The sequence below is a fragment of the Balaenoptera ricei genome, chromosome 2 (genome assembly GCF_028023285.1).
Source record: "Balaenoptera ricei isolate mBalRic1 chromosome 2, mBalRic1.hap2, whole genome shotgun sequence".
NCBI classification, from domain to species: Eukaryota; Metazoa; Chordata; class Mammalia; order Artiodactyla; family Balaenopteridae; genus Balaenoptera; species Balaenoptera ricei.
The window spans coordinates 151031472-151043097 of NC_082640.1; the positions used below are offsets into that span (position 1 = coordinate 151031472).

Sequence of the window (11626 nt, forward strand, 5' to 3'; positions counted from 1 at the left end):
AGGGTCTTTATTGTTCCCTATACTTTTTTCAGCCTGGGATGATTCATAAACACTTTATTCATAAAGATGGTGCAGCTGCTCTATTTGCTGAGTGAGCATCTGAATTTCCTATGAAGATCTTCCTTTCTCTATAGCAAAAGAAAAAAACACTTCCTGATAGTTATCAGTTATGTTTATAGTGACAAAATCAAAATTAATATTCAGAACCACAGAGTTTACCAAATTGGCTAATATCAAAATCTAGATTTTTAAAAAGAAACAAATTTGAAAGAGTAAGTCATCTATCTGTCAATATACCTACAGACTTCCAAGATGGCTCATTTGCACCAATTTCCTGAATCCTCTTTTTCACAGCTTCCTCCATGGCTGGTATGGGGACAACACTGTTGCTGGGAAGAGTAAACAACTGACTAAGAAATTTCTGACAGTGGGATCACACAGTTTTAGTTTTCCAGTGGAATGAACACAGAGGTGTGTCTGATTCAGATATTTGTTTTTCCTTATGGATCAAATCTTTTCGACATTTATCCCAAATTTTCTGCCCATCTTTTGGTCCTTCAAAGTGAAAAATGTTGTATCTTTCAAAGTTCTTGGCCAGGAGAGCTTCATCTTTATCCTAAATATACTGACACACATGTTAAACTCCCATTTAGAATTTAATATGAAGACATCTATTTCCCTCCTTTTGAAATATAAATACAGTCATAGTATGAAACCTTAGGACAGAAAACCCCACGTAGAAAGAAAGACTTATGTCATCAAATGAGAATGGTAACAGGGGTTGAAATGATGGTACTGGGAAATCATTTCTAGAATTCAGTAACTGAGCATAGGGAAGGAAAATTTTAAAGGAGATCAAAAAGATGAAAGTTAGAAGACAGTAGGTTTTAGCTTAAAAAAATAAGAATTTTCTTAAAATTAAGGCTGTCTGAAAATGTAATGGCTTTTGGAGGGGGGGGCAGTAAGTCCTTGTCACTGGAAATATTGAAATAGAAGTAGATAAATACCTGTAAAGAATGTTGACTGAAAACTTGGTTTATGAACTTTAATATTGCATCCACTTCTAAGATTTTGTATTTCTGTGCTACAGATAAAAAAAAAAAAATACAAGTTCAGGATCACAATCACAGTTCATGATAGAGTTGAGGATTAGAATACTAATCCTGACTAAGACTTCTAAATCCTGACATAATGCTCTGAACCAGAGTTTGATGAATGTCATGTAGCTTAGCAAAAGTGTGCCAAGGAAGCAAAAGGGTTTTTCATGTCTGTATTAAGTGAATAAGTGAGAGGGGAATAAAAGTTCTCTAAAGCAAGAACAGGGTATGAGAGGAAATGTCCAAAGAATAAGAATGAACAAAGCAAAAGAATTTATCATTATATTTGTATTTTAATTTCACATATATTTATTTGGTGTGCTCTGTATACATAACGTAGTGCTACATATTCCTGAGGATAGAAATAAATTAGATAGTATCTACTCACTATGTTAATAAGTACAATAATAAGACAAAATATAAGTGCCATAACAAAGTATAAACATTTTCTATGTGAACTGGAGAATAAAGAGATCATCTGGAATAGAGATGACCCAAGGAACAAAAATAAATTTCCAAAAAGAGATGGTATTTGAGATGGTTCTTGAGAAGTGGATTCATTCATTCAACAACCAAAAAATTCACCACATTGCAGGTTTGGTCATTCATTCACTCATTCCATAAATTTAAGTATTTTAGTCATATTTACTGAATTCTGCTAAATTTCAAACATTGTAAGTAAGTATTCAGCAGTTAACAAAATAGATAAAAATCTCTGTCCTCAAAGAACTTATACCCAGCAGGGAGTAAGGGTGGAAGAGAAAATAAGTTAAACCAATAAATCATATACATTAGACAGAGATAAGTACTATGGAGAAAGATAAAATAGGGAAGGGGGACAGTGTAGGAAGGGTGAAGGAGGTGTTGCAATTTCAAAGTGAGTGGTCAGAGAAGGCCTCACCACGAAGGTGATATTTGAGCAAATACATGAAAGAGCTGATGACAGAGTGAGCTCTGCAGATATCAGGAGGGAGAGCTATAGGAAGTAGGAAGAGTAAATGCGAAGGCTTGATGTGGAAGTGAGAATGGTGTGTTTGAGGACCAGTGCAACTAGAATGAGACAGAGAGAAAGCAGATGGGGATAAGGTCCAAGGAGATAGGAACTCTACTGTGGTAAGACCTTGTAGGCCAATCTGAGGTCATTGTAAAGACTTTGGATAAAATTTCCACAGGAGTGAGTGTAATCTAGGTAGAGGGAAAAGCAAGAACAAAGATGGAGAAGCAGGGGAAGGGGGGAAATTTTGAGGAGCACAGAACTCTTTCCAGGATCATAGTATATCTAGAGGAGTAAGGGAGATAAATAAGGGTGGAAAATATAATAGAAAAGGCTTAGATATAACACAGAAGCATTGGAATTTAATTTCTGAGTCAATGGGAAAGCATTAAAAGCATGAGTGAAAACACTGAAGCTGTCCTTTACAACAATTAGGATGGTTAGAATAACAGAGTCTGGCAGCCAATAAATGCAGAACAAATACTATAATTTTTTAAAAAATTTTATTGGAGTATAGTAGATTTACAATGTTGTATTAGTTTCTGCTGCACAGCAAAGTGAGTCAATTATACATACACATATATCAACTCTTTTTTTAGATTCTTTCCCCATATAGGTCATTACAAACTTATGGTTACCAGGGGGTAAGGTGGGGGGAAGGGATAAATTGGGAGACTGGGATTGACATATACACACTACTACATATACACACGACTATATACATACACACACTACTATATACACACTACTATATTCATATACTACTACTATACAAAATAGATAACTAATAAGGACCTACTGTATAGCAAAAATACTATATTTTAAAACATCAATATTTTGCCATTCCTAGTGAAATAATTCAGGTAAGGCTCATCAATGAGCACTAAAGCCATTAAGTGAAAAATTGATGGGAAACTAGATAATCTCACAGTGACAATAATGGTTACAAGACATCATGTAAATAACAACCTCAATGGTGTAAAAGTAAAAGTTTAAGTGAGAGAAGTCAGGAAGCAGAACAGGGAAAGAGAATGAAAGGGAAGAGCAAGGACAACAAAAATCTTCACTTTACTAAAGATCAAGAGGTATCATAAAGAGTTGAAACAACAAGAAAAAGAAGTGCCAGTATATTAATTTAAATCACAAAGATCACCTATGGAGGAACTAAAAATAATATAATTCTACTGCGAAGATGAGAGAAAGGCAATGAAGAACTAGTGCCAGTTATCTAAATCTTCTGCCATAGGTGGAAGTCAAGAGACAATTTCTAAAGTTGAATTCAGAAAGGAGAAAGCTCTTCCTTACGGCAGAATGCCAGTAATACAGAAGTAATGATGGAGTTAGGAAATAGATACATGGAGGAAAGTTTGATGAGAAACAGAATATTTAATATTATATATATACAAGGATATGTTTCTTTTTATTATTTTAATTGACATCTGATAATTCTTTGAATTCTTTTAGTTTACTGACACAGGGTACATTTGGTTGAAAGAGAAAAGGCAGAGTGAAGAGACCATTCCAGAGTGAAAAGAAAGAGAAAAGTCAGAGTAAAAAGAAACCAGGCCCTATGTGAATATGAAAGGACAAGAAGATACCATGGCATCATGTAGAAGCTGGAAAAGGCAAACACATTATCCCCTAGAACCTCCAGAAGGAATGCACCTCTGCCACCACCTTGATTTTAGTTTGGTGGACCTGTGTAGGACTTCTAACCTACAAAACTGTACGATAATACATGTGTGTTGTTTTAAGCACTGGGTTTGTGGTTATTTATTTATTTATTTATTTATTTATTTAGGCTTTGCCGGGTCTTAGTTGTGGCACGTGGGATCTTTGTTGTTGCATGCGGGATCTCTTAGTTGTGGCATGCGGACTCTTAGTTGTGGCAAGCAGGTGTCTTAGTTGCGGCATGCAGGTTTCTTAGTTGCGGCATGCAGACTCTTAGCTGCGGTATGCGAACTCTTAGTTGCGGCATGCATGCGGGATCTAGTTTCCCAACCAGGAATCAAACCCAGGCCCCCTGCTTTGGGAGCGTGGAGTCCTACTCACTGGACCACCAGGGAAGTCCCTGTGGTAATCTGTTAGAGCAGCAATAGGAACCAATACACCAGCTCTCCTCCATTCACTCCTGCAAACATGAATGTCAATTATATCTGAACCCATACCTGGATTCAGATATAATTTTATGCCACAAATGTTAGCTCTTATATTTAGGTCTATGATTCATTTTTAGTTCATTTTTGTATACGGCACAAGACATGAATCAAAGTTTTTGCTTGCTCTCTCTCTTTTCTTTCTTTATTTTCTTTTTGGCATATGGATCCAATCGTTCCAGAATCATTTGTTGAAAAGACTCCCCTTTCATCACTAAATTGTCCTTCTATCTTTATTTAAAATAACAACACCACAACAACAGATGTCCATATATGTGTGGTTCTCTCTGAACTTTCTATTCATCCCATTTATCTTTACACTAATATCACACTGTACTGATTACTGTAGCTTTAAATAAATCTTTTTTTTTAATAAATCTTGAAATCAGATAGTGTTAACCCTTCAACTTTGCTACTCTTTTTCAAAGAATTTCAACAGTGTTTGGCTATTCTAGGTCCTTTGCATTTGCATATGAATTTTACAATCAGCTTGTCATTCTTATAGATGATGATAGTACTCTTCTCCCAAACAAACTTTATAAAAGTAAAATGAAAATTATTTGGCACCTTGAAGTAAAAATGGAAAAACAGTAGCGTAACTCTTTACTTTCCTGATTAATAAAATGAAAACACAAAGGGGATTTCATCAAACACTAGAAAAGCATTAAGAAAATACTTTACCACGCAGACGTAGAGAATGGACTTGAGGACACATGGAGGGGGAAGGGTAAGCTGGGATGAAGTGAGAGAGTAGCACTGACATATATACACTACCAAATGTAAAACAGATAGCTAGTGGGAAGCAGCCGCATAGCACAGGGAGATCAGCTTGGTGCTTTGTGACCACCTAGAGGGTTGGGATAGGGAGGGTGGGAGGGAGACACTTGAGGGAGGGGATATGGGGATATATGTGTACGTATAGCTGATTCACTTTGTTATACAGCAGAAACTAACACACCATTGCAAAGCAATTATACTCCAATAAAGATGTTAAAAAAAAAAAAAAAAGAAAGAAAGAAAAAGAAAATGCAAAAACTCCAAAATGTGAAAATCGAAGTTTGGGTAATTCTTCTGTGAAATTCTTAAAATAGCCCAAATTTTTGTTCTTCAATACATACTTACCCCTTCAGGGAAGAAGCATAAATAATAATTCCAGTGTCTATTCCTAAAACAAAGATTAGTTATCTCAAAAATTGGGACTCTAATTCCAGGGAAATGCTCTTACAGCAGTGCAAGTATATCCCAATTATGTATTAGTCATAACAGAATCAATAGGAGAAAGCTCAAAGATCATCTAGAAGTTCTCAACCCAGATGACATATTAGAATCTCAAAGAGAAGTTTAAAAAATACGTATGCCTGGGACCTACCATGAGTTCTGACTGATCTTAACTGATCTAGGATGGAGACTAGGCATATATATTATAAAAGCTGCCCAGATAATTCTAATGTGATGATAGAGAGGGACTGTCCAACTATTTATATTTTCTTTTATATATGATAAAACTAAGGCAGGGAGAAATTGACTTTCTCAGGAACAGAACTAATAAGTATTAACTAAAACAACAGAATGTAATGTTTACCAAAAATTGTTATTAGTTATTTATTGGTGATAACGATACTACCCCCAAAACATAGTGCCTTAAAACAACAAAAATGTATTATCTAACAGGATTTTGAGAGTGGCTTACTTGAGTAATCTGGTTCAGGGTCTCCTGTGACATTGCTGTCAAGTTGTCACGTGGAGATGTAAACATCTGAAGGTATGACTGGGGCTGGAAAAAAATGCTTCTAAGGTGGCTCATTCACATGACTGTTGGCAGGATGCTTCAGTTCTTCCCTGGCTATTGGGAGTAGGCCTCAGTTTCTTGCCACAAGGGCCCCTCCAAAGTACTGTTTGATATGTCCTCAGGATAGGGCAGCTGGTTTACCAGAATGAATGATCCAAGAGAGGGAGCAAGGAGGAAGTCATGATGCCTTTTATGACCTATAGACATGCCTCCACTGCTGCCACATTCTACTCATTAGAAGCTAGTCACTAAATCCAGCCCACACTCAAGAGGAGGGGAATTAGCCACCACACTTTGAAGGAAAGAGTATCAAAGAATTTGTGGTCTCATTTTAAAACCACTACAGGAATACTGTCTGTTTGGGTTTTTCATGTAAAACAATGTATTTAAAAATTATATACTCCTGCACTGGGGATACAAAGAAAAGTGACAGAGGCAAAAATCTTATAGAACTTACTTCCTATGACCAGAAGGACAGTAAATAAGTATAAAAATTAATAAAATACTTTTAGATAGTGATAAGTGCTGCAGATAGAAAAGAATAATGTAACAGTGATCAGGGAAGGGAAATGAGGAAGTAACTCTTGATAGTGTGATCAGACAGGCCTCCTATGGATATACTAAGATAACAGATCATACTATACATTCTATTAGAAAACCTGACTTTATCATCTAACGAGGCGAGGGCTGCTAACAAAATACCATAGATTGGATGACTTAAACAACAAACATTTATTTCTCACAGTTCTGGAGACTGGGAAGTCCAAGATCAAGGTACCAGTCAATTCAGTTCCTGGTAAGCCCGCACTTCTTTGCTTGCAGTGTCTTCACTCAGATCTCTTTTCTTCTTCCTGTAAGAACAAAAATCCCAACATAGGGCCCCACTCTCATGACATCATCTAAACCTAATTATCTCCCAAAGGTTCACCTTCAAATAACATCACATTGAGGGTTAGTTAAGGCTTCAATATATGAACTTGGGGCAGACAAAATTCAGTCTAATATACATACTACTATATATAAAATAGATAACTAATAAGATCACAACATAGCACAGGGAACTCTACTCAATACTCTGTAATGGCCTATATGGGAAAAGAATCTAAATAAGAGTGGATGTATGTATATGTATAGCTGATTCACTTTGCTGTACACCTGGAACTAACACAACATTGTAAATCAACTATACTATCCAATAAAAACAAAAATAAAAAATTCAGTCTATAGCAGCTATCTTTCATATCTATACATTTCAATCTTTCCTTTAAAACTACATCTATCTTGATGGAAATCTGTATCCTTTTTTTTTACAATTGTAAATAATGCTGTGATAAACACCTTTATGCATATATCTTTGTGTACATGTATAAATATTTCTGTAGGATGAACTCCTAGAAGTGAAATTATTTGGTCAAAGTAAACACATATTTAAATTTTAGATAATATCAAACTGCCCTTCAAAAAGGTTATAAAAATGTACACCTCCTCAAAAAGGAAGAAACACTGTTTCTGTAGTTACTGCTAGTGTGAACATTTACATCAAAAGATTTTACTTATCTCTCTTACAAATGGGCCATTCTTGGTCTTCATTTTATTTGATAAATCTGTAACGTGTGACATAGTTAATTACCCTTTCTTCTACAAAACACTTTCTTCACTTGTCTTCTAAGGCTGAATCCTCACCTGTTTTCCTCCTAACACAATGGACTCATCTTTTTGATCTTCCTTCCTGGTTCCTCCTCATCTCCTTGAATTCTAGACATTGAAGTGTCATAGGGATCAGTTCTCAGTCCTCTCTCTACCTACACCCATTCCCTTGGTCAGATCACATCCAATCTCATGGATTTAAATACCACATCTCCACTTGGATGACTAAGAGGCATCTAAATATATCTAAAGCTGAATTTATCATCTTAACCCTAAAACCTGGTCCTTCCACAGTGTCACCTAATATATTTCAACGCAGTAAATGGCAACTCCATCTTTCCAGTTGCTCAAGCCAAATCCTTGTTTTCTTTTTCTTACGCCCCAACTTCCTCTCTTCTTTCAGATTTCTGCTCATATCAGATCCTGCCTCCCATCACCATTCCCTACACTCTTAATTTACCTATTTTTTCTAAAATAGCATGTCTTGGGAATTCCCTGGCAGGTCGGTGATTAGGGATTCGTGCTTCCACTGCAGAGGGCCCAGGTTCAATCCCTGGTCCGGGAACTAAGCTCCTGCAAGACGTGCGGTGCGGCCAAAAAAACAACAACATAAAAAGCATGTCTCGATATGTAAAATTAGAGTATATAGTTCTTTAATGGATCATTGTCTCCTCATCAGAATATTAGCTGAAGGTAGAAACTTAGCTGGTTCACTATGGTGTCTCCAGCACTTAGAGCAGTGTTTTTGGTTGTTGTTGGCATAGTGGCCACTCTATATAATATTTGCTCGATAAATGAATGAATTGTACAGGTCATACATAGATAATATAATTGGAAACCAGGCCGATGAGGTGGCAAAGGGAGATAAAGCATCCAAGGTTGGGGTCTAGCCTAGGCACAAATATGGAGCTTTAATCAACTTATCCTTCAAAGTCTTTTTTCATCTGTAAAATGGGATTTATGCCATATTCTTCAGAAAACAAAGACACTTGGAATGGTCACTATCTACTTGGTATTACAATACACAAAAGTTTCACTACCTGCAACTTCTAGGAACATTTGCTTCATTTCTCCTCTTAATTTCACCTGCTCAGGTATAACACGACTTGAGTGTAGATTTTCAGAGGCTCTTAGGTTGTATTTCCAAAATGTCCACTTAGACAAACTTTTGAGACTTGTAAAGGCAATTACCAGGAAAAAAAAATCGCCTAATTCCATTATGGTGATGGTTGCAGAGCTCTTTAAATATGTTAAAAATCACTGAATTGTACACTCAAAACAGGTTAATTTCATGGTATGTAAATTACATCTCAATAAAACTGTTAATAAGAAATTAGAGATTCTCTAATTCCATATATGTGGCTCCCGTAAGATATCATCAGAATTTAAGAATAAGGTAAAAGCCATCTACCAAAACCCCAAAACAGAAAATGAATAAAGTTCAATAGATGAGCTCTGCCATTGACTTACACCATCCTAAGAAATGGTCTGTAAAAGAAACCCAGATATTTGGTGCTACCTGAGTAACAGATAAATTAGAGAACTGCATCGGGATAACTGTTTGTAAGCTGAGCGCCTAAGAACCAGCCAAGTTCCTCGAGCAGAGACAGCACTCAACGGACTCAACTTGCAGGACCAGAGGACTGCGCCCCAGTCCTGCAGTCCCGCTCCCCAAGCAAACGCCCAATCTCACTTCTCCAGAGTGGACGTCTACGAGGAGTGTCCGCCCTCGTTGGTCACTTGGCATCTAACCCCAGATGTGCGTGGGGGATCGGACAAAGCCTAGACTCGCAAAGCTGACGACCCTCCCCGCACTGGCCAACCTGGGGTTACCCCGGACGCTGAGGGAACCACGCGGGCTGGGCTTCAACCTTGGCCGAGCATCAGATTCGCCTGAGAAGGCTTTAAAAACTGTCAGCGGCATCACCCAGTCGCTCCGATTCAGTTTCGCGGTGGGGGCCCCGACACCAGTCTGACGGAGCCGGGGAGCGACAACGCCGGACGCCGCCCCACACTCTGCAGGTCTACCCCCTGCCGGCCAGCCCGGCGCCCGCCAAGCTCCCCACGCGGGAGCAGGGCCAGAACGCTCCAGCACAAGTCCTGCGCCCGCCGCCCGCGCTGGCCTCCCGCGCCCTCCGCCCGCGCTAGCCTCCCGCGCCCGCCAAAATGGTCTCCCGCGAGACCGCCCCTCGGCTCCGCCCCCTGCCCCGCCACCTAAGGGCTGATTCCCTCTCCAGCTGGTTCCCCGCCCACACAAAGGCGAGATCTGGAACGGCTCTTTCCACCAGCCAATCATTTCCGTCAGCCAGTCACCACCAGCTCCTCCGCATCTCCTTCGCCCTCTTCCGTGCGCAGTGTCACACGGAACTCACCCTACAGGTAAGGGTTACCCGCGTTCCCGCCTCAGTGGGCTGCGCAGGCGCAACCTGGTTTAGCGGCGCGCAGGCGCAAACTTGCGAACGGCTGTAAGGAAGAGGAATGGATGGTTCCGCGCGTCTGCGGAGGGAGTGGCTCCTCCAGTTTGGCCAAGTCCGCAGTGGAAGCTTGAGTAGGAGTGCTGCACAGGAAGGTGCAGTTCGCCTCTGCAGCTGCACTTGTCGCTAGGGTGTGTTGGAGCGCAGGCAAAGGTTCAGAGTAGGGAAGGGGTCCTAATAGCCTTTGTTTCGAGGAAGGAGACGTCTGTAGCTGGGAAGGAGGGGTTGTTCCCAGCCTGTCAGACCTGCACACAGGCGCCTTGCAGCTGAGGAAAGGGTCCCCGGGCAAGAAAGTACCTGGTGGCTGTGCCTGCTGGCTCCTGTACTTCTGTGGCAGCAAGCTCCATTAATCTGACCCGAAAAGGTTTCTGCCAGGATAGTTGTGGATGCCTGGAATCTAGAGTCGAACCCAGAAACCCAAACCTTATTTCCTCTAAGAAAATTCGAGTTCAGCCCAGGACCTGATCAAGGGTTACAAGGCTGCTTAGAGACAGATGTTCAACAAGAACTAAAGTCTTCTTGCACGGCATTGCTATTTTCCACCGTGCTGAGTGGAACACATGCTAAATGGAGCTCCATAAATTTACCATTTCTCCTCAAACTCTTGCTCTCCTCCATATGTCATCTCCCCAGTCGTGGACCTAGGGTCAGTTTCTTGTATGGCCCCTAAGAAAATTCAGCATTCCAGTTGACCTCTCCCTGTCCCACACCTGAAGGAGATCTAAATGCTTAACTAGTGGATCTGGTTGTCATGTTTACTTTTGGTCATATGGCTAGTTTCCAGTTTGGGGCAATTATGAACAATGCTGCCATGAATAATTTTGTAAATGTCTTTTTGTAGAATATATATATATATTTCTGTTACCTTTATATGTAGGAGTGGAGTTGCTGGTTCGTAAGGCATGCATGTGTTCAATTTTAGATGCGAACCGTGGGAGGTTTCTAGAATAATGGCTCCCTAAAAGTGTGCTTGTCCTAATCTCCGGAACCTGTGAGTATATTGGGCTACATGGCAAAAGAGAATTGAGGTTGCTAATCAGCTGACTTTAAAATAGGGAGATTATTCTGGATTGTCCAAGTGGGCCTAATTTAATCACAAGGATCCTTAAAAGAGGAGGGAGGCAGGAGGAGGAGAATAAGAGAAATAGTCGTATGAAAAAGACTGGGTGGACTTCATGACCCTGGCTTTGAAGATGGAAGGAGGCAATGAGCCAAGAAAGTGGGCATCTTCTAGAAGATGGAAAAGACAAGGAAATGGATTCTCCTCTCCCCAGAAGGAACTTAGCTCTGAGACCTCCAGAAATGTAGGATAATAAATATTTGTTTCAGCCACAATGTTTGTGATAATTTGTTACAGCAGCAGGAAACTGATAACACTGCCAAACTTTTCCAAAGTAATTTTATCAATTCATACACTTTGAGAACTTTGAAAAAAATGTCCATACTTTACCCTCACACCACACTCACTG

The 11626-nt window shown here is 39.5% G+C and overlaps 1 protein-coding gene across 11 annotated transcripts in view; it reads right to left on the bottom strand.

Annotated features, from left to right (window-relative positions):
• Positions 1-9832, bottom strand: part of ESR2 (estrogen receptor 2) — a 112886-nt gene extending 103054 nt beyond the window's left edge. For 6 of the 11 annotated variants that reach the window (XR_009500934.1, XR_009500935.1, XM_059914392.1 and 3 more), the window contains exons 1-3: positions 9507-9832; positions 6780-6887; positions 1008-1084 (exon numbers count right to left, since the gene is read on the bottom strand). The gene's annotated coding sequence lies outside the window, so the exon portion shown is untranslated. Of the gene's footprint in view, positions 1-1007; positions 1085-5369; positions 5413-6779; positions 6888-8143; positions 8252-8723; positions 8896-9506 lie in introns of those variants that run through there. The other 5 variants (XM_059914397.1, XM_059914394.1, XM_059914391.1 and 2 more) reach the window with 5 other exon arrangements.
• Between the last annotated feature and the right edge of the window lie 1794 nt (positions 9833-11626).